Genomic DNA, 23813 nt, shown 5'->3' with positions numbered 1-23813 from the left:
GGGAAGAGGAAAGAAAGGGTCATCATTTGCCAAAAGGCCTGGCACACCTCTGTAAAAACACAATTTTTTATTCACGTGCAAAGACAGTTGTCAGAGTCGATTTAAGTCGCTGCTTTTTACTTTTTCTTTCTTTTATCCTGTGTTCTTGCCAGAGAGGGGTAATTTATCATAATTTAGAGACGTGCTGAATGCTTTCCGCCTTTGTCAGGCGGTTTCCCTCTACATTCCTCTGTGCTGCGAGAGATGGAGAGAGTAAAGCACAAGGAGGGACATACAAAGAATGGGAGCGGAAAGGTCAAGCTTTTCCTCCCCTCTGCAGGCAATCACACTGACACCTGCAGGTGAGCAGACCCCAGTCCAGAGAGAGAAAGAGAAATAGAGTGAGACCATGAGAAGTCGAGAGGCCATGTGCTGTCCTGGCAGATGTGTGTTAAGCAGGTATGTGTGTGTGTATGCACGTGATGCTGAACATGAATGTGAGTGGTTCTGAGAGTGCTCAGGCACAAAAAGGTGCTTGTGTGCAATCGTAGATGACTTCTGAGTGAACAAGAGGGTCTGGCAGCACCCGCCCCATCATTTCTCACAGTAATAACTCCTGCCAGTGCTGCTGCCAACAGAGAGTGGGAGAGCAAGAAAGAGAGAGGGATAAATATGAAATGGGAAAGGAGTTAGTTTTGTAGCAGGGAATTTCTGATGGCCAATAGCAGACATATTTTCACTACTGCTATCCACAGAGATGTCTTTTCTGCTGTCCAAATCATATCTCTTTGCCTTCTATTCTACAAGAGAATGAGTCACTCAAGGATGTTCAATAAGCTGCTGTTCATCTTTATCCTTTGTTCACTTGTAAGGCAGACTCTTTTTTTGTCAGACACTACTTCTGCAACATTAAAAGGATATTTCATGCAAAAATGGCAAAGCTTTCATTTTTTCATTCAATTCAGTGGTTCTGATTCCAAACAGACAAGCGTCTGTAATATCACCGTCCATCATGTCTTCTGGAGTTCCAACACCTGGGGCCAGTTGCATAAACTGCTAAGACAAGTCTTACAAGTTAGACATAATTATTATTATTTTTTTCTTTACGACTGTTCTTTAAGACATAGCTTTTTTAAATCAGTTACATAAAAACGTAGATTGGCCTAATTTGATTCTGAAAACTAAGACTGACTGCCCCTTGACTAACTGTGGGTCACACTAGAACTTAAGACACTGTCTTAACATAATGGCTATGTTTATGCAACTCGCCCCTGTAGCACTGGCATTGACTTGAACGGCATGTAATATTTATGAAGAATATTTTTATTCTACCGTTTCTCCCACTGGTAGCCTTTTTTTCTCTTAAAGGTGCCGTAGAATGGATTATTTTATTATTTTATTATGTTTCCTGGGGTGCCCTTATAATGTTAGTATGTTTTTTAGATCAAAATTTGTTATAATTTAGAAATAAAAGGCATATTTCCTAGCCTGATTTCATCACCTGGTTTGAACACTCTGTTTGAAGGGGCGTGTCTGCTGTGAGACTTCAGTGTTGTTGCCCACTGCTGTGATTGGCTGACATGCTTGCATATGAAATATCTGGCATTACATGTGGACCTATCTGGAAAACTTTTACTATTACAGCTATTATACGTTTTTACTATTACAGCTATCGGGATTAACGAATCATGAGAAGTTTTTTAAGTATTTAGATCTATTCCAGCATTGAGCAGATGACAGCCTGTTGATCGCGTGAATGAAGATCTTATCACTGCAATGCGATTTACTGATGCATAAACAGTGTTGAACGACTTTGAGAGAAAGATTATCTGTCTGAACTTGAACAATTACACATCAGAAATTCACATAACCCACTGGTTCTTCAGAGGCTCGGATGAAGGAGCTAAAAAAATATTTTTGTGTTCATTTGTAGTTACATCCAAACTGAGCAACTGCCATGCTTCGTTCGCTCGTTTGCAAGCCACGATGTCTCTCGAGGAAAAAAAAAAATATCGCGCTGGATCTAGATAACACAGTGTAAATTATCGTTAATAAAATCACTTCTTACCGCTTGCGGGAATATAACGTTAGTTGAAATTGCCCCCTTCGTCCGTTTGAGACGCCGAGAGAAGCCTGGCTGCTTGATATTGTTCCAGGTTAGAAAAACAGTCCGTGGTGAAATGGGCAGAGCAACTTTCTTCGAATTAAACTGTAGCGGTATCCGATTATAGATAGATTATAGATAGATCTGCCATTTTCCCTATGATCCTCGCTTGTTTCTTCACCTGCAGAACTTCTGATGATTCGGCTGCGCAGTTCCGCCTGGCACTGAGCATGGGCTGGCATATGCAAATTTTTAGAGGCGTACATATTAATGATCCCAACTGTTGCGTCACAGTTGGTGTTATGTGGAGATTCGCCTGTTTTTCAGGGGTGTTTTTCAAAAACGAGATTTAAATAAGAAAGAGAAAACTATGGTGTTTGAGACTCACTGTATGTCATGTCCATGTACTGAACTCTTGTTATTTGACTATGCCAAGATAAATTCAATTTCACATTCTAGGGCACCTTTAACCTCTGTTGACATATTTAAATTACATATATAGTTGTTGTTATGTTTGCTGACCATTTAAATAATAATAATAATAATAATAAACCTATGTATGGTCGGTATGGTTTTAGAATCACATGAGAATGGGTAAACAACTATTCCTTCAGTAGGTTTCAAACCTGCAACCTAGGCTGTCATCATCTGCATTTTGCCTTACTTTCACCATTATCTATCTTCACTTTACCTCTCTTGTCTACCAATTGTTGTGTCATTTGGAGAGATTAGTCTCTTGGTCATCTTCTCCCTTGCCAGTTAAACTATATAGGCCTGAATTATGAAGATCCCTCCAGACAACACCTACAACTATTATTTTAAAAAGGAGTGCATGCATGTAACAAATCATGTATATTATAGTGTGTATAAACCAACTGCCAAAGGCCATCTAAACTACAACACTTCTGCAATAACTAGTATACAAATCAGTAATAATGTTTTAGTAAAACAACTATAAACGTGGTGGGCCAACTTTGTAGGCTACCTGAGAAAGCCAAAACTTCTTGCAATGTCCCATTAATGATCTCAAATAATGAGAAACAGAGTACAATCCATTCAGACTATTATGATTCACACCAAGCACATCTACACTTGAATACAAACCATTCAAGAAATGTCAGATCAAGTGTGAAATAGGCACCTTCTCTAAGTCCAACTCTATAATGATTCTTGGAATCAGCTAGAAAGACCTTGGAAAGTGTTTCCCAAACCGGCTAAAGCTCTCCCATGGAGGCCTATAGGAAAAAGATTAATGCATTTCTGTCCTCCTTTCTGCACAATTTGCTCTCAATTGATGTGCAACACCATCTTTTCTCAGCCTACTGGCCTCTCCTTCTCTCTCCTCCACTCAAGGAGCTCATTTATCTGTCTTTTTCTTTGCCTTTTCTCCCTTAGCCTTTCTTTTATATTTCACAGTTCTTTTGAAAGGTACATTAGAGGGTAGTTGAAAAGGCCCTCATGTTGACATGCACTGGGCCTCATTGAGGCTGACACTTTGCCCATATCGCCGATGTAGCCTTAATTGCATGCTTTGAGATTGAATCGATGCTGTGTTTGGAGTAAGGGAGAGACTGCCACCATCCACGGATAAGTGAGGGTCGAATCTTGGCCTGAACAAGTGGATGGGACAGTCTAAATTGAACCTGTCTATGTACATACACAGTCAACTGTCATGAGTGTTCAAAGACAAAGACTAAGCTCACCGTGAGCTGATCTGATATAGCAGGGCTAAAAGAAAGACATAATGTTACACAGACCATATATACACAGAGGTTAAATTGGGCAGGAGCGCACCGGAGCGCAGCTCCGCCTCGTCAGGTCCACAACACACCCTGCCGGAGCTCAGCTCCGTCTCCTTCAGCACCAAATATTGTTTTTCCACTTGAATTATTTTTCATCTCCTGGCAAATACATGGCATATGAGACTGCATAATTAGCAAGACTACACAGAGACAACCAGGCTACATGGAATTATCAGACGTCATAATGCATTAATCTCTGCGTTCTCTGGTTCAGCACCCCGCCCACAGTCATCAAAGGAAAACTGTCACAATTGTAAGCGTAATAGCGACAAAATTGATATCTGGGTCAAATGAAAGCTCATTTATAAAAAGCTCATAATAATAATAATAATAATAATAATCGTTTGTTACATTTGTATAGCGCTTTTCTAGGTACTCAAAGTGCTTTACATGGAAGGGGGAATCTCCTCAACCACCACCAATGTGCAGCATCCACCTGGATGATGCGACGGCAGCCATATTGCGCCAGAACGCCCACCACACACCAGCTTACTGGTAGAGAGGAGACAGTGATAAAGCCAATCAGTATACTGTATGGGGATGATTAGGAGGCCATGATGGACAGAGGCCAAGGGACAAATTTGGCCAGGATGCCGGGGTTACACCCCTACTCTTTTTCGAAGGACATCCTGGGATTTTTAATGACCACAGAGAGTCAGGACCTCGGTTTAACATCTCATCCGAAGGACGGAATAAAGGTATTAAACAATATACACTGCAATAAAGGTATAATTACATTGCAATAAAGGTATAATTACACATTTATTATTACACTGTAATAAAGGTATAATTACACAATGTATTATTACACTGTAATAAAGGTATAATTAGACATTTATTATAAAATTGTAATAAAGGTATAATTACACAATGCATTATTACACTGTAATACATATATAATTACACTGTAATAAAGTTATAATCACACATTTATTATTACACTGTAATACATGCATAATTACACTGTAATAAAGTTATAATCACACATTTATTATTACACTGTAATAACTTTATTATTAGACTGTAATAAAGGTATAATTACACAATGTATTATCACGCTGTAATAAAGTTATAATTAAACATTTATTGTTACATTTTAATAAATGTATAATTACACAATGTATTATTACTCTGTAATAAAGGTATGAACTGTAATCAGAGTTTAAATTGGGCCTGAGCAATGTCAACTAACATAGCTTATGTTACTGAGCTCGCTAACATTAACGTTAGCTCAGTTGAATGGTTAAACATACAGACAGCTAACAATTCTTTCAGCTCAAACTTTTTTTTACCTATTTTTATTGTTTGACTTTATTGTTTTCTTTTATTGTTATCACTTACCGGAGCAATGGGGAGGCGCCATCTGTCCAGTAGATGCATACTTCAAAGAAGAACGAGCTTCGCTTTCATTTGACCTAACTTAGATTTCAAGAGTGATGTCCATTTTTTAACGGTTCTTTTTTCCGAAGTGTTTTCCCCGTTAAATATCTCCATTGACGTTTCATTAAACTGCTGATATAAAGAGTTTTATGTCTGAAACCAAGGCAGCCAGCTACGAGATGAATCTTGACCATAAAACATTTGATTCGGCCCCCCAAAAAACTTTTGAAAATGGCAAAAAAAATAATAAAAATAAATAAAAATCAAAGATTCAAGACTGTAAACAGAGGACTTCAGTGGTAGCGACTCGATCGCTCTAGCTCTTTGCGGGTTTCCTTGGTAACGTCGCTGTTACACTTAGAATTTTGACAGTTTTCCCTTAATGACTGTGGGCGGGGTGCTGAACCAGAGAACGCAGAGATTAATGCATTATGACGTCTGATAATTCCATGTAGCCTGGGTGTCTCTGTGTAGTCTTGCTAATTATTCAATATCATATGCCATGTAGTTGCCAGGAGATGAAAAATAATTCAAGTGGAATAAAAATATTTGGTGCTGAACGAGACGGAGCTGAGCTCCGGCAGGGTGTGTTGTGGACCTGTGGACCTGGCCTAATTTAACCTCTGATTAGAGTGTAATTATACATTTATTACAGAGTAATAATACATTGTGTAATTATACCTTTATTACAATTTAATAAATGTGTGATTATACCTTTATTACAGTGTAATTATAGATGTATTACAGTGCAAAAATACATTGTGTTATTATACCTTCATTACAGTTTAAAGGGGTCATATAATGCCATTTTTGTACAAGCTAATATGATTCTTTAGGGTCTAAATTAAAGGATTTTAATATACTTTATTTACAAATTCTCACTAGTATTGTAAGAAAATACAAATTTTACCTGGTCAAAAACAGCTCTGTTTTCAGCACGCCGTTTAAGTGCATGTGTCTTTAAATGATAATGAGCTTCGCTCACCCCGCCCCTCTGTTCTGTGGGGCATTTTGCCACAACAACACACGTGGAGTGTTGCCTTGACATCAGTTGAGGGTATATTTTGAAGAATGGCAGCGGGAGTCTCTGAGGACACTGTGCAACCGTATCAATTTGAACTGGAGTCGGAAAACAGGACGTTTCTGAATGGTTGGTTAAGGTAATGTCACTTTGATCTATCTGTGTACTGGCAGGGTAGAGTAGTGAGATACCAACGCTATGTGTTTACTGATGTATACGTTAGTTCATTGACATATTGATGTTACAGCTAATGGTCATGAAAAACTTTTTTCGGTAAATGTAGGCTTGTCAGTGATGCGTAACGTTATCTATGCAGTGTTAGGTACAACTGTCAGGGCTGAAGCACTAAAATTTTACTGATCTGTTTAAAAAATAAGCAGTCTGTGAGACTATGACAGTCATTAGGCACATAAACAACACATTTTTTATTTACAACAAGCATTTTGAATGGTGTTTTGACAATTCAGAGCCACCGAATCACGAAAGCGAAAAAACGCATGCGATAATTTCGGACTCAGTGTGCAAGGGCCTTAATAATACATTGTGTAATTATACCTTTATTACAGTGTAATAATACATTGTGTAATTATACCTTTATTACAGTGTAATAATACATTGTGTTATTATACCTTTATTACAATGTAATAATACATTGTGAAATTATACCTTAATTACAATGTAATAATAAATGTGTAATTATACCTTTATTACAGTAATAATACATTGTGTAATTATACCTTTATTACAGTGTAATAATACATTGTATTATACATTTATTACAGTATAATAATACATTGTGTTATTATACCTTTATTACAGTGTAATAATACATTGTGTTATACATTTATTACAACGTAATAATACATTGTGTAATTATACCTTTATTACAGTGTAATAATACATTGTATTATACATTTATTACAGTATAATAATACATTGTGTTATTATACCTTTATTACAGTGTAATAATACATTGTGTTATTATACATTTATTACAGTATAATAATACATTGATTTATTATACATTTATTACAGTATAATAATACATTGTGTTATTATACATTATTACAGTGTAATAATACAATGTGTTATTATACATTTATTACAATGTAATAATACATTGTGTTATTATACATTTATTACAATGTAATAATACATTGTGTTATTATACCTTTATTACAGTGTAATAATACATTGTGTTACCTTTATTACAATGTAATAATAAATGTGTATTTATGCCTTTATTACAGTGTAATAATACATTGTGTTATTATACATTTATTACAGTATAATAATACATTGTGTTATTATACATTTATTACAGTATAATAATACATTGTGTTATTATACATTTATTACAGTATAATAATACATTGTGTTATTATACATTTATTACAGTATAATAAAACATTGTGTTATTATACATTTATTACAGTATAATAATACATTGAGTTATTATACCTTTATTACAGTATAATAAAACATTGTGTTATTATCATTTTTATTACAGTATAATAATACATTGTGTTATTATAGCTTTATTACAATGTAATAATAAATGTGTTATTATACATTTATTACAGTGTAATAATACATTGTGTTATTATACATTTATTACAGTATAATAATACATTGTGTCATTATACCTTTATTACAATGTAATAATAAATGTGTATTTATACCTTTATTACAGTATAATAAAACATTGTTATTATCATTTTTATTACAGTATAATAATACATTGATTTATTATACATTTATTACAGTATAATAATACATTGTGTTATTATACATTTATTACAGTATAATAATACATTGTGTTATTATACATTTATTACAGTATAATAAAACATTGTGTTATTATACATTTATTACAGTATAATAATACATTGAGTTATTATACCTTTATTACAGTATAATAAAACATTGTGTTATTATCATTTTTATTACAGTATAATAATACATTGTGTTATTATAGCTTTATTACAATGTAATAATAAATGTGTTATTATACATTTATTACAGTGTAATAATACATTGTGTTATTATACATTTATTACAGTATAATAATACATTGTGTCATTATACCTTTATTACAATGTAATAATAAATGTGTATTTATACCTTTATTACAGTATAATAAAACATTGTTATTATCATTTTTATTACAGTATAATAATACATTGTGTTATTATAGCTTTATTACAATGTAATAATAAATGTGTATTTATACCTTTATTACAGTATAATAATACATTGTGTTATTCTACATTACAGTATAATAATACATTGTGTCATTATACCTTTATTACAATGTAATAATAAATGTGTTATTATACATTACAGTATAATAATACATTGTGTTATTATACATTTATTACAGTGTAATAATACATTGTGTTATTATACATTTATTACAGTGTAATAATACATTGTGTTATTATACATTTATTACAGTGTAATAATACATTGTGTTATTATACATTTATTACAGTGTAATAATACATTGTGTTATTATACATTTATTACAGTGTAATAATACATTGTGTTATTATACATTTATTACAGTGTAATAAAACATTGTGTTATTATACATTTATTACAGTATAATAATACATTGTGTTATTATACATTTATTACAGTGTAATAATACATTGCGTTATTATACATTATTACAGTGTAATAATACAATGTGTTATTATACATTTATTACAATGTAATAATACATTGTGTTATTATACATTTATTACAGTGTAATAATACATTGTGTTATTATACCTTTATTACAGTGTAATAATACATTGTGTTACCTTTATTACAATGTAATAATAAATGTGTATTTATGCCTTTATTACAGTGTAATAATACATTGTGTTATTATACATTTATTACAGTATAATAATACATTGTGTTATTATACCTTTATTACAGTGTAATAATACATTGTGTTATTATACATTTATTACAGTGTAATAATACATTGTGTTATTATACATTTATGACAGTGTAATAATACATTGTGTTATTATACATTTATTACAGTGTAATAAAACATTGTGTCATTATCATTTTTATTACAGTATAATAATACATTGTGTTATTACACCTTTATTACAATGTAATAATAAATGTGTATTTATACATTTATTACAGTGTAATAATACATTGTTATTATACATTTATTACAGTATAATAATACATTGTTTTATTATACCTTTATTACAGTGTAATAATACATTGTGTTATTATACCTTTATTACAGTGTAATAATACATTGTGTAATTATACATTTATTACAGTATAATAATACATTGAGTTATTATACCTTTATTACAGTATAATAATAAATTGTGTTATTATACCTTTATTACAATGTAATAATAAATGTGTATTTATACCTTTATTACAGTGTAATAATACATTGTTATTATACATTTATTACAGTATAATAATACATTGTGTTATTATACCTTTATTACAGTGTAATAATACATTGTGTAATTATACATTTATTACAGTATAATAATACATTGTGTTATTATACATTTATTACAGTGTAATAATACATTGTGTAATTATACATTTATTACAGTATAATAATACATTGTGTTATTATACATTTATTACAGTGTAATAATACATTGTGTAATTATACATTTATTACAGTATAATAATACATTGTGTTATTATACATTTATTACAGTGTAATAAAACATTGTGTTATTATACATTTATTACAGTGTAATAAAACATTGTGTTATTATACATTTATTACGTAAGGAATAATTGACGTCAGGCCGTTGAATTATTAGAAAAAAATGCACACCCGAGGTGGTAATGCGGTCACGACGCGAAGCGGAGTGGCCGTTCACCTCGGGTGTGCATTATTTTTCTAATAATTCAACGGCCTGAAGTCAATTATTCCGCTTATACTACAGTTACCACACCTCGAAACATTGTTCAGATTATGTATTTCAAGACGTTTGTAAAGTTTTTGTCATTAAAACGCTCTTGTATGTAGGACTAATTTCTTACGCATCTAATCCCATGCCTCCGTTGCTAATTCCAAAACGTCATTTTAGAGTTAGTAACGGAGGTTTGAGCCACTGATAGCAGACTAATGCTGGGGACACACGACTAGCTGACACATTCTCTGACTGTTTTCATCGCAGCAGATTTTAAACACCGACTTTGAACACAGACTGAATGCGCTGAACACGCGTTTGGACATGATCAGTCATAAGAATCAAATAACATTCATAACCGGCCTTAAAGTGTGTCCCCGGCTTTATGCAGTTATTAATGCAGTTATTAGAGCGAGATGTGCAATAATGAGACAGAAAAGCATGTGCGTCAATATTATTATTTATTTATTAATTCAATTCATTTTAATTAATTCGTTCATTCTTTTGTTTCTATTATTGACAGATGACAGTAGACTAGCCAAATAAATGAAACACAAAGCCCTTTTAACAAGTAGGCCAATCAATAATTATTTATTTGTTAAATTATCTGCAATAAAAATCCGTGCTGCAGGACTATCCATTTATTTAGCCTATATTCAGTTTAATTTTCTATTGATATTATAGCACTATATACTTTATTTATTAAAATTAAACTGCATGTTTCCATTGATTGTGAAGCTAGACATTGAAAATTGCAGATCAAGCGCATGGGGCTAAATGTTTTTTCTTGTTATGAATTGTATCCTATTTTCCGTTATTTCAGTTGACTACGCGAAGTGATATGGAACTGTAATGCGGTCAAGACCTGCCTGGAACTACTTTAGCTGTGCGTTTCCCTGAAAATAATGCACACCTTAGAACGTTCGTCAACCAATCAGATTCAAGCATTCAACGGCCCTGTAGTATAAAGTATAATAATACATTGTGTTATTATACATTTATTACAGTATAATAAAACATTGAGTTATTATACCTTTATTACAGTGTAATAATACATTGAGTTATTATACCTTTATTACAGTGTAATAAAATATTGAGTTATTATACCTTTATTACAGTGTAATAATACATTGTGTAATTATACCTTTATTACAATGTAATAATACATTGTGTTATTATACATTTATTACAATGTAATAATAAATGTGTAATTATGCCTTTATTACAGTATAATAATACATTGTGTAATTATACCTTTATTACAGTATAATAATACATTGAGTTATTATAGCTTTAGTAGGGGAGAGGCGGGACGATTGAAACGCGGGACGGATGAAACACTGAGATTTCCTTGAAAACCACTCACGTCATGTACGTCAAATTTCGTCAGCACGTAAAGCACGCAATGCCTACCATACCCGCGAAAACATTTCTTCTTTACGTCGTGCCGTTTTGGAGTTAAAGCCGCAAAGCTGTTTTTGAGTGCTGTAAGTGAATTCTTTCTTGCGGTACTTTTTTTTGACTGACAAGTTGGATTTATTGTTTCATGTGCAATTGTAATGATAATACGGCAGGTGTATTAGTACTGCAACACACCCTTAAGTGTGCAATATCAGAGTTTTTTAGTTTAAGGGCAAAAGAGGTTTAAATGACAGGAGGCGCTGTCGGGACGGTTGAAACAGTGTTTAAACCGTCCCGACACCGCGTCCTGCACGTTAAACCTGGTCATAGCCTATACTGTTCATAGATTCATATACTGTTTCTAGACTTGTGTTTCTTTTAATGCAAATTAATTTTCAATTACAAAACACATGCTATCTCTGTAATAATCATCAATTGTCCAATCTTCAATCTTCAATAAATTTAATTTATGGTCTTCTGGTTGACCTCGTTTTCTTCATAATAACAGGCTATTCAACTAGCAAACACTCAATATGACTCAAGGAAGAAATGTAAGGAAATTAATTGTAAACGGATTTGTTTATCTTCGTCAAAATAGCCTATTAGAAAGATTACAAAATGCGCATAGGCTTATCGCCGATTATTTATTGGGCGCCAGAACAAAAATGGTTAATATGAACCTTTAAATTAAAATAAATTACAAAATATGTTTGTAACAATATGTACATAAGTTACTTGTCAGATATTGTTCACAAAAATAAGCATTAGATGAATAGTTGCCATTTAAACTGTTATGTTTCATCCATCCCACCCCTGTGTTTGAAACAAAGCACAACTCCCGTTCAAAGTCAAATTTTACTTAAATCATTCTATATTTGTACCGAATAACACATGATACTAAGAGAACACATATGTGAGATGTTAATCACAAAAAAATAAAAAATCTATCTGTAACCTTATCTTAGAAAACGACATTTATCTGAAAAGTGTTTCAACTGTCCCGGCTCTCCCCTACAGTGTAATAATACATTGTGTAATTATACCTTTATTACAATGTAATAATAAATGTGTAATTATACCTTTATTACAGTATAATAATACATTGTGTTTTATACCTTTATTACAATGTAATAATTGTGAAATTATACCTTTATTACAATGTAATAATAAATGTGTCATTATACCTTTATTACAGTGCAATAATACATTGTGTTATTATACCTTTATTACAATGTAATAATACATGTGTAATTATACCTTTATTGCAGTGTTAGTATACCTTTATTACAGTGTAATAATACATTGTGCAAGTATACCTTTATTACAGTGTTTTAAATGCATTTATTTCAGTGTAATAATGCATTGTGTAATTATAGCTTTATTACAGTGTAATAATACATTGTGTACTTATACATTCATTACAGTGTAATAATATATTGTGTTATTATTAGTGCTGTCAAAGTTAGCGTGTTAATAACGCGTTAACGCAAAATCATATTAACGGCACAAATTTTTTTAACGGGCGATTAACGCAGCGCGTATTTTCTGTTTGACCCGTGGCCAAACCCCTAGTTGGAGAAATGGAGATACACAGTGTTGCCAACTTAGCGACATTAGCCCCCTCCCTACAAAAGCCAGTTTAACCACTGTATATACAGGATGATTGGACAGTCAGATATGACAAAAAGTCAACATCAGAGGCAGTATTGAAAGCTTTAAATGTGCATTCAATATTTTTTTCTTCATTTTCAAGAATTTAAACAATAAAGACATGACTTATATCTAACACAAGAGTCATAATAGTAGCCGATAATAAAATATCACATGACATCTTTGTTTTTAGACACTTTTCATCCTTTTCCTTTTCCTCGTTTCTGCATTGGCAAAAAGTTATTGAGTGCACCTTTAAATGGTTATGAATAATCTTTTTTTTTAACATCATCAGTTATTATCATATTGCAGTATTTATTATAGTAATAATTCTAAGGGGGAAACCAGTGTTACTGTTGGTCATAAAAAACATGCAGAACCCTGAAATCACTGGTGTAAATAATAAACTGGTGAATATTGTAAAACATGATTAATCCCAGCAAAGGTTGGAATAATAGTTTATCATAAAACATAATATCCCTCTTCAGGACACTGAATAAATACCACTAACTCTATCTAGTTGTATAGACCTCTGCTACTCAAACATCTCCTGCTTAAATTTTGTTCTCAGTTTTTTTCTCTCTTCTCCTTTCCTATTTCTTACTCTGTTCCCACTTTTCTCCCGCTCTACACATTCCCACTCAATTAAATCTCAGGGCCCCTGATTCCCGTGGCTGCCGTTAGTCCTGTACAAACAGCCGATCTGGTTACAGAATGTCAAAGCACACATAAGAGTCGGCAGATATGTTTTACTTCTTCCTGTTCTGCCTCAGACATCGACTGTATTTCATGGACTGTCCAGGAATCAGGTAGATGTCAGATGTCAGGCGAACTTTTTGGGCAGTGTTTTCCAACCTCTTTTGTATCCCCATAGCCATGCCAGTGCTCAAATATCCCTCACTGACACCAAACTATAGTTTCTATAGAAATGTGCTTGTTTTTGTAAATAGAAAATATATGTTTTACATTGTAACAATATTTTACAATAATATAATAATATAGTTTTCTATTTTAAAATATTTCATATAATGTATTTAAAATGTATTTCTGTGATGGCAAAGCTGAATTTTCAGCAGCCATTACACAGTCTTCAGTGTCAATATGCTGATTCGGTGCTTGAGAAACATGTCTTATTATCATCAATGTTGAAAACAGTTGAGCTTCTTAATATTTTTGTGGAAAATACTTTTTTTCAGGATTCTTCGATGAATAGAAAGTTCAAAAGATTTGATTTGAAATAGAATTTATGCAGAATATACATACATGAGGTTAATCATATTGAATTATTTTAATTTACATATTTACCTATTTTTTTTTTTTCTTCCCCCTTGTGATACATGAACAGCTGGTTGGGATTCACTGTTTTTGAGGGCGTTTAGTAGATGTGGAGTGTTCTTGAGGTTCTCTTTAAACAAAATGAAATCAAATACAGGTCTCTACTAAGTGTGGACTGCAGTTAAGGAAGCATTTGCCAAATTGTCCGACTTGCACTGTAAAAAATGATTTTATGTCAAAGTAAATAAAACAGAAAAAATCATGTATCTTTTGCTAAGAATAATTTTGTAAAAATGAAAACTTTAGTATATTAAGTAAATCCTAATTATATACTCATTTTTTACTTGTAAATATTAGACATCCAACAGACAAGTGAAATTGACTTCTGACTCTCTGGCATATTTACATACATTAATTAAGTACTTGAAGCAAATTTTAAAAAATCAAGTAAAATTTAGTCCTTGAAGAAAGGAATCTGCGCATGCGCAGAAAGAAGAACACACGCGATGATTGAGGGATTTCGAATCTCCACTCCAACGGCTCTCGACAGGTAAGCAACAGTAAAAAACTGCATTATATTACAGATTTATAATGATTTTTTGATTAATTCAACGATTGTCTTGTCATCACTTCATGCTATACATTTGAAAAGTTTAGTGTTCTTAAGTTTAGAGACGTGCTCCAGAAAAAAGTTCAGAGAGAGGCAGAGGAAAGCACCCTGTTTATTTTACAAAAGCACAATGTTTTATTTCGATTGAAAGTGGAAAAAGTAGACATTTAACAGTTTATTTTTTCATATTTCTTAAGTCTGTAATCTTTATGACCAAAAATGACGGAGTATAAGTCTAATTTGCTGCTATGTGAAAAAAAATCGAGCAAAACGCGCGGGCACTTTTGCCGACTCAAAGAGGGTTAATATAATGACGAGTTAGTTTAGACGTTAGCCATATTTTTGTTTTAAACTTTACGTTTTACACGATTTATCAGTAATTACGCCTAAAAACCATGAATATGTCACTTAAATCATGATCTTTTTGTTTAATATTTGTTATTTTGTGTGCAATTTTCTTTATAGATGACAAATATTGGCCACAAATTAACAATAGGCCTAAGTGAGAAGGTTCTCGTTCCCTCATCGTGCACAATATAATTCATTTCCTCATTCATTTGCTAAATCGTGCATACTATCTATTAAATGGTGCTTTTACTAAATCGTGCCCACGTTGTAAATGACAATAATTCGTACTCCCAAATGCCTAATTCGTAGCCTTGATATCTGCTGTGTGTCACATGTTAGCATTAATGTGTGTAAATTGACTATGAGAGTAAGGTCATGCAGGATGTTTTTAATGATTTGGTTTAAATGAAATGAATAATGTGAATGCAAATTAATTAACTTTTAATTTAAAAGTATTTGCTGTTTACTGATTATTGTTTTTTTCTCTCTCTCTTTTCTTAATTTCAGGATATTTCTCAAATGCATTCAGCCCTTTGTGCCTCTGTTGCTGTAAACCGGTTGAGAGGGACAAAGAGAGAGACCGAACACACTGAATTGTTATTATTGTCATTATAGGTTTCTGTATATGCTTATTTCTTAATAAATTACTCTTAACTGCACATTGTCACAGTATTATTTTGTCACATTATAAGAGTAACATTTAATTTAATTTAAAATAATTACCAGCACTGCATAAAACAAGTAAAATGTATTTAAAATATCAAGTGGTTTTACTTAATTATATTAATTATATCATATTTGTAAGTAAAAATTACTCAATATAATTTAACAGGCCAAGTTATATGTACTTATTCACTTTGTGAATTTTACTCGGCTTAGTTAAGTAGATTTACTTAATTTCCATCAATGTGAAATTTACTTGAAAAAAATTCGTGCAAAAACTTGCCTTATTAAAATTGAGTAAATTCTACTTATTGTTTTTCTCAGTGTGGACCTTTAAATTCAGCTCAATATATTTGCCCCCAGACAGCAGTTTGTCCTTCAAGTGCTTAACTCCATCGGTGAGCGATACTATCTCTGTGCTTTGCTTGAAGTCAGTTTATTTTCCCCCGGGCCTAATGACTCCAGCAATAACTGTAAGCGTAACTGAACGGGCATCCATGCAGCGCCAGAGCAAAGACATTTACCACATGTCACAGGAAGAGTGGCAATAAGTAATAGTTTTTTATACCTCTCTTGAGGTGTGTGTGTGTCATGAAGAGGTTAGACATTGTTCTATGAACCTGTTTCGTTCCAGACAGGCTGTGCCGTCATGATTGCATTAAATGCTCACTTGTCCTCTACAGCACTCTGTCGTCTCTGCTTTAATAGTTTCTACCTCATTTAAGCTCAAATGCCTTTATGTCCTAATTGTGGGTAATAACCCAAACGCACTCCCAACATTAGTGCACCATTCACCATTAAGACAAAATAGATTCATTTATCAAGTATGATGTGCGCAGAGCCTTTGAAGAGCTATTTTTTTGGTGTGCCATTGGGGTTTAATGTGTAATGCTGTGGTCATTTGATGACATTGACAGGGATGTGTGGAGGTGATAAATGCAAAATAAAGGTTGGGGTTTCTCTTCAATATGTACCTGCCCATGGATGTATTTCTAGGCTTACTATGAATTTGTCACATTGGACATGCTTCTGGGTCAACATCAACCCAACAAGGTTAGGTCTTATCAATGTAGCATCTGTTATCAGAGGAACTTAATGGTTAGGACTGGGAGGTGTGTGAATTATTCACTGACTTTCAGGGTGACTTTACAACATAATTTTTGTCAGTTATTTTAATTTTTTAATGTCTCAACGCATTTAAATAAAAGGCCCATGTAATTATTAAGGCCTGTTCACATCAAGATGAATGCAATAATTTGGTGAGGTAAACATTCTGCCCAAGACGGACATGAACATTCACAGTATCCAATGTCTTTTCCATCGCACTACGAAGAAAACTGCTGAACCAATACGATTCAAGCTTTTGGTCACATTCCCAGAGCTGTTTTGTTATAAAAAACTATAACTTGGAGATGTTCACGAACAGACTATTTAGCTAAATGACAGTGAATAGCAGAAGAAGAATACTGTCTTTCTTGTATTCTTGTATTTGGTGTTGTCTGATAAACACCATGTGAATACAAAAACAGAGCTGTTTTTGTCTTCATTTCCACTCATTGACAAGAGGGGTGTCAGAGTAGTCTAATTTTAGAATCAATGAGATGCTATTATAGCTTTTATTAATTCAGATTTAGTTTTTTTAGTAAATCAAGTAAAACTAAATAAATGAGAAATGTTGCCTTAACAGCTAGCGGAAATAATATAAGTAATTAAAAACTGTAGTTTTACGGAATTTTACTGTTTTATTTTACAGATTTTTCATGTATTTTTGAAATGTGGTAAAAAAAACCCTGTCAAATTACAGAAATAGACTGCAAATGTACATTTCCTGTGTAAAATTACATGAAAAACATGTAAATGTCATGTAAATTTCTGTAATTTCTGGCACCCCAGCTGCCGGAATATTACAGTTTTTTTACGGGAATTTTTTTAATATATTTTTTCCATTTATCGTTTATTTTAAGTAATGAAAATGTTTTTTATGGTTTTAGTTTTAGGTAACTAACGTTTTGTGTACCGGAATAACCAGGGTATTCCTGCTTTTCTATAAGCGCCACCCACTGTGAGAGAGTGCATTTGCATTTTCATTAAGCCAGCCACATTGCTATAAACAGACTAATCGCATGAGAAAATCGTACCGGATTTTCATCTAGAACATTTGTGTTGGTGTGAACAAGCCTTTAGGTTTGGCAATTTATGTGGATTACACTCATGGTGTAAATGTCTGTTATAACTTGGTTTTACTATGGTTACTGTTGCATTTAAACGCAAACTTCTTATTAGTGCACTCTGACTCTTAGCATTTGAAAACATCGGTAAAATGTGTGTACATATAATTATATGTAAAAGAAATGCTATAATTAGTTTCAGATTTCGAGGGTCAGCCCACCCCCAACCCCCACAATAATTTGCACCCTGGGGTTTGGGTTATATTTGTTTGACAGGAATATTGTTTGTAGGCTACCTGAAAAGATCCAACAAAGAAACAACAAATGATGTTGATGAAAAATGTGTTGTCAAATGTCCCACTTGACACAATCTCAGTAACCTTTGAAGTATATTTGCTCTGGGCTTTTAAAACTCTGCTTCAACCTTTCCTGTCTCCTAGTTTTTCCCTCTACACTTATAGTTGGTAATTTTGGTCACGTTGTCAGAAATAAATTCAGCTGACTCAAAGAAATGTACAAAGTCACACCAGTGGATGAATTTCGAACTGTTTTCTATTCCTCGCAAGCTCTCAGGTGTGAAAACAGCCACATTGCTGTGTTTCCTTTCAGTACACCAATCAACACTTCCAATTCCCAAAACCGCTGTACCATCTCATAACATTTCACAAAATTTGAATGATGTTGCTGACAGTCACTTGTGGGGTAGATTAAACTGCTGCTTTTTTCGCATATGCTTGTCTGACAGTGGCATCTAAATACATGGTATTCCCGACACAGCAGCAAGAAAGATGACAGCAGACCTGTAATCGAAGAGCGACGCAGTGCATTTGTGAGCTCACACTGAGAAGGTGAGAAAGAGAGAGCTCTGAATCTCAGTGGAGTGACTCGGAGATGAGCATGAGCCTCTGGGTGTATCTCTAATCTTGAACTTTCATTCTCATTTAGTGAAGACAATCTTTACACTAGAAAAGAAATAATAGAAAATAAATAAGCTATGTTTATATCTAAAGCTGCGAATTTAACTTGTGTGTAAAATTGGAATATTGCACAAAACATTTGCAAATAAAGCACCATTTTCATTCCATGTGTTACGATACACAGACAAAAGTAATAAACACTGCAATTTCATGTAATTTTCTGAGCAGATAGTGTTTGGGAACGCAATCATGTGAGAGTGTTGGGAGGAAATTATACCCAATCATTTTGATGATGAACTTTAGCTCAGGTATTTCAGAATGACCAAACCAACATTTGAGATGTTGTCACATGAGTTTTTTTGCGCACTGGATTTATTCAGTAAATTTTCTGTATGTCTTTTTATCAGATAAAAAAAAAATCCACCTCAAATGAGCGCATACGTTTTCATGTGCATTTTTAGAATTTATGCACATCTTGCCATTTCTATCCAGAGTTTTTTTTTTATGCAGTATCCCATAATTTGCATAAAAATAGGTGGATAGAAACATAGCTACTGAAGAGCAGCCTTTTTTTATTTTTATATTTAAAGGAGACATATTATGCAAAATTCACTTTAACATGGTGTCTGAACAGTGTGTGTACACAATCACCTTATAAGGGTAAAAATCCACCCACTCCTTTATTTTAATCCCCATAAATCACAAGCAGTGTCTCAGACGCAAGCCGTTTACAAATTGTAGCTTTTGTGACATCAAAAATGCTTAGGCCCCGCCCACGACAATCAAGTGAGTATATTATATACTGTACAATACTGTACAAGTATACTGTATATTACGCTGTTTTCAATTTAATACACAGATTTAATATACATTTACAATTTCTTTTCCTGCTGTTCTGGAAAGCGGGGTGGGGAGCAGCTGCTCATTTGCATTTAAAGATACATGCATAAAAACTGCATATTTTTCCTTCCACTCAAAAATGTGAGTGTCTTCACAGACACATTCTGGGGACACCTGGGACTTATATTACATCTTGTAAAAAGGGGCATAATAGGTCCCCTTTAAATAAATAATATGGTCTTAGCCAGCAAAGCTGGTTTATAGTCTTAAAAGGCTATTTGGATATTTGTTAATGGGTCAGACTGGTAGATCTTAAACCAGCTAAGGCCAGAAAACCATCTTAAAGCCCTTTTAGCAAAATGAATCACATGAATGGCCTGTTCACACCATGAAGAACAAATAATAAATATCTGTCTATCTTCACTCTTTTATGTAATTTGTATTAAGCGTATCATCATGAATAAGTAGGCTAATAAGCAAGATTTGCAAAGAAAGTCTTGACAAGACTATAAGCACACTGAGTGTTTCTCTTATGAATCAGCTGAATAACTGATGTGCTGGACTAAAGAGAAAAACTTGACCCAATTCACTGTTCCAGTTTTAATCATTATTCCCCTGCTGAATCAGAACTATGGTGAAGAGATTGAGAGGTAAACACGTCCACATATTCTCTTGCCAAGGTGTGTAGTTATTGAAATGTCCTACAGACTGCATCATGGGAAATTCCTTTTCAGTGTGACCTGTGTTAAATATAGACAGCAAAAACAGAAACTGGTCCATTTTGACTGGGACACCACTTGAGGAATTTTAACCTTTTAATGTGACAGTGAATGTAGGTTATTCATGTTTGAACATGAAGGCAGGGCATGCTCATTTACATAAAGAAGGGACTTACATGGAGCTTGATTTGATTAAAAAAACAGTTTTAAATAATGGCTAAAGATGAAGATATTGTTAAAACCTGCACAAATGGGTTCAGGTTCATTGCTAATGCATTAGACTTTAATGTGCCAAAAGTAGCAGAGACATACTGTATAGATAGACATACATACACTGTAAAACAATTGCTGTAGTTATGCAGCTATTTGCCAGTAACTTACTGTAGATTTAAATTTATGTTATTTACTGGCAACAGTTTGTTCAAAGTTAAATGAACATTAAACATTAACAAGTCTTTGTCTTTACAGAATAAAACTATAAAATAACAATCTAATGCAAAGCATTCTGGGAACCAGAAATCTTCATCAACCTTTTTCTGTTTTTTTTCCTTCAGATTTTGGTTCCCAGAATGCTTTGCACGAGGCTGTTATTTTAGTTTTATTCTGTAAAGATAAAGACTTGTTAATGTTTAATGTTCATTTAACTTTGAGCAAACTGTTGCCAGTAAATAACATCAATTTAAATCTACAGTAAGTTACTGGCAAGCAGCTGCCAGTAATACTGTAATTTCTACAGATTTTTTTTACAGTGTACACAAATATACTGTATATATATATGATATATATATATTTTTTAGCATACATTATGTTGGATATCTTTGCTTGATACAAAATATTCTAAACATTAGTGTATTTTTATAGCTGTATTTTACATGATTATATTATATTTTTATTGAATAATTCCCCAGTAGCCAATAGTAGATTAATTGTCTGTCACAATCCTCTGTCGTGTCGTGTCAGTACTGTGTGATGGATGTGCTCGACCACTGCTCCACCAGTAAATGGATGAAAAATTCTATGCAAGTTCAGCAATGCGTGCTGAGCCTGGCTGTATGGTAGACACACATTGGAATTGCAATAAATGAAGTTTTTTAGTCCACCCGTTAACACCCAGACTGCATATGGCTTTTCATGCATTAGAGTCCACACCCTTCACACGCTGCATTGCTTTAAACATTCTATGTCATATCAGTCCATTATTCTGGCAGCACTTAGGAACTTGAATTTGATGATGTGTGCCACAGTAAATATTTGGAAGGCACATATGTTGCAAAGTTTTGTTGAGATGCTCATGTCTGTTGTAGACTTGGAATTAAGCCTTTTTCCCTGTTATTATTTGATTCACGGAACCGGACACCAGTTATCTTGTCAAGAAAATGCAATCTATAGTCTAACTCGTGCATTTTAAACTTAATAAGATAATACAACTGATTATGAATACTAATAAAGAATAATAATACAGATACATAATATTAAATAATGAAATTATATTAAAAGATGACATTTTAGTCTTCACTGTGAATGAATTAACTATGCATGCTCTTTTTTACTTAACCAAATTAGCAGACCAGGTGTTTGACCTTTAAAAGTCCCAAAGACACATTGTCATCCTCTAGTTATGTCACAGATTATTGCTGTCTCTGCATTTCGACTTCTAACCAAAAAGAAAATGAGGCAGCTACCCGTCGGTCCAAATGGAGTGTGGTTAATTATTTTTTAATAACTCTTAAAAATGAAGAGTTATATATAATTATTAATAATTATATATAACTATTCATTCTGTATTTTATATGGCATTAGGTATTAGTATTTGCTTTTTTCTGTCATAATTTACAATACTCCCACACAACACATGTGTGCTTTGCTTTCTGCCAGATGTCAGAATATATGTCTATAAACTCAGTTTTTACATTTTGCTTTGTGTAGGCGTGACAGAAAACATTATTATGGAACTGAATTTGATATTGAAGTTTAAGATATGACCCTAAATATAATTTCTTAATTTCTTTCAGATAGCTATGAAGGTAAAATAAATCGATCTGGAAACTGCTCTTAAATATTTGTATATATATGCTAAAATATGAATTTATTTTAAATACAAATCTTTTTTAAAAATATATTCATATCTTAATGATCTAAAACAGTGGTGCCCAATTCTGTTCCTGGAGATCCAGAATTCCAATTCAACTCAACTGTCTGTAATTATCAAGTGCTCCTTAGCTTGTTTAGTTGTGTTTGGTCAGGCGTGCGTTTCCCAAAGCCAACTATGATCGCAAGTTCTGTTGTTACCAATAGAGTTTAATGGAACTTGTGACCATCGTTGGTTAACGATGCTTTTGGGAAACGCACCCCTGGGTTGTTAACACAAATATTTAACCAGCCAATCACATGGCAGCAATTCAATGCATTAGGCATGTAGACATGGTCAACACAATCTGTTGAAATTTTAACTGAGGGGTCATTTACACAGCACCATTTTTAACTAAAAACTGAAAACTTTTTTGTTTTGGCTGTTCATTTACACGACAACAGCGTTTTGGGGGCCTGAAAACGTACACTTTATATAACGTATATAAAGTAACTATATCTGTTAAGGTTAGGTTTAGGGGCAGGTTCAGGTTTAGTACCTAGTAATAACTCAGTTATTATATAATAAGTACATAGTACTGCATGTGCATATGGAACAGGACTGTAAAATAAAGTACCACCAATCTTTTCGCTTTTAGTACATCATTGTCGTGCAAATGTAATCTGAGCATCACAATAGGGAACAAAGGAGATTTAAGTGACTTTGAACATGGCGTGGTTGTTGGTGCCATGCAGGGGGACTAGTTTGAGTATTTCAGAAATTGCTTATCTACTGGGATTTCCATGCCCAATGATCTCTTGGGTTTACAGAGAATGGTCCAAAAATGGGAAAATATCCGCTGAGTGGCAGTTATGTGGGCAAAAATGCCTTGTTTCATGTCCTTGTACCATGTGCATCCCATTATGACCACAGTGTACCCATCTTCTGATAGCTACTTCCAGC

At 33.1% G+C, this 23813-nt stretch overlaps 1 long non-coding RNA gene across 1 annotated transcript; it reads left to right on the top strand.

The window, feature by feature from the left end:
- Positions 1-14742: 14742 nt before the first annotated feature.
- LOC311088873 lies at positions 14743-16134 on the top strand. The gene is made up of 2 exons (XR_014607571.1): positions 14743-15067; positions 15983-16134. It is a non-coding gene; the product is annotated as an uncharacterized lncRNA (long non-coding RNA).
- The last annotated feature ends 7679 nt before the right edge of the window (positions 16135-23813 follow it).

The sequence above is a fragment of the Abramis brama genome, assembly GCF_963993115.1.
Source record: "Abramis brama genome assembly, chromosome: 8".
NCBI lineage: Eukaryota > Metazoa > Chordata > Actinopteri > Cypriniformes > Leuciscidae > Abramis > Abramis brama.
This window is presented reverse-complemented; position numbering and strand designations above follow the sequence as displayed.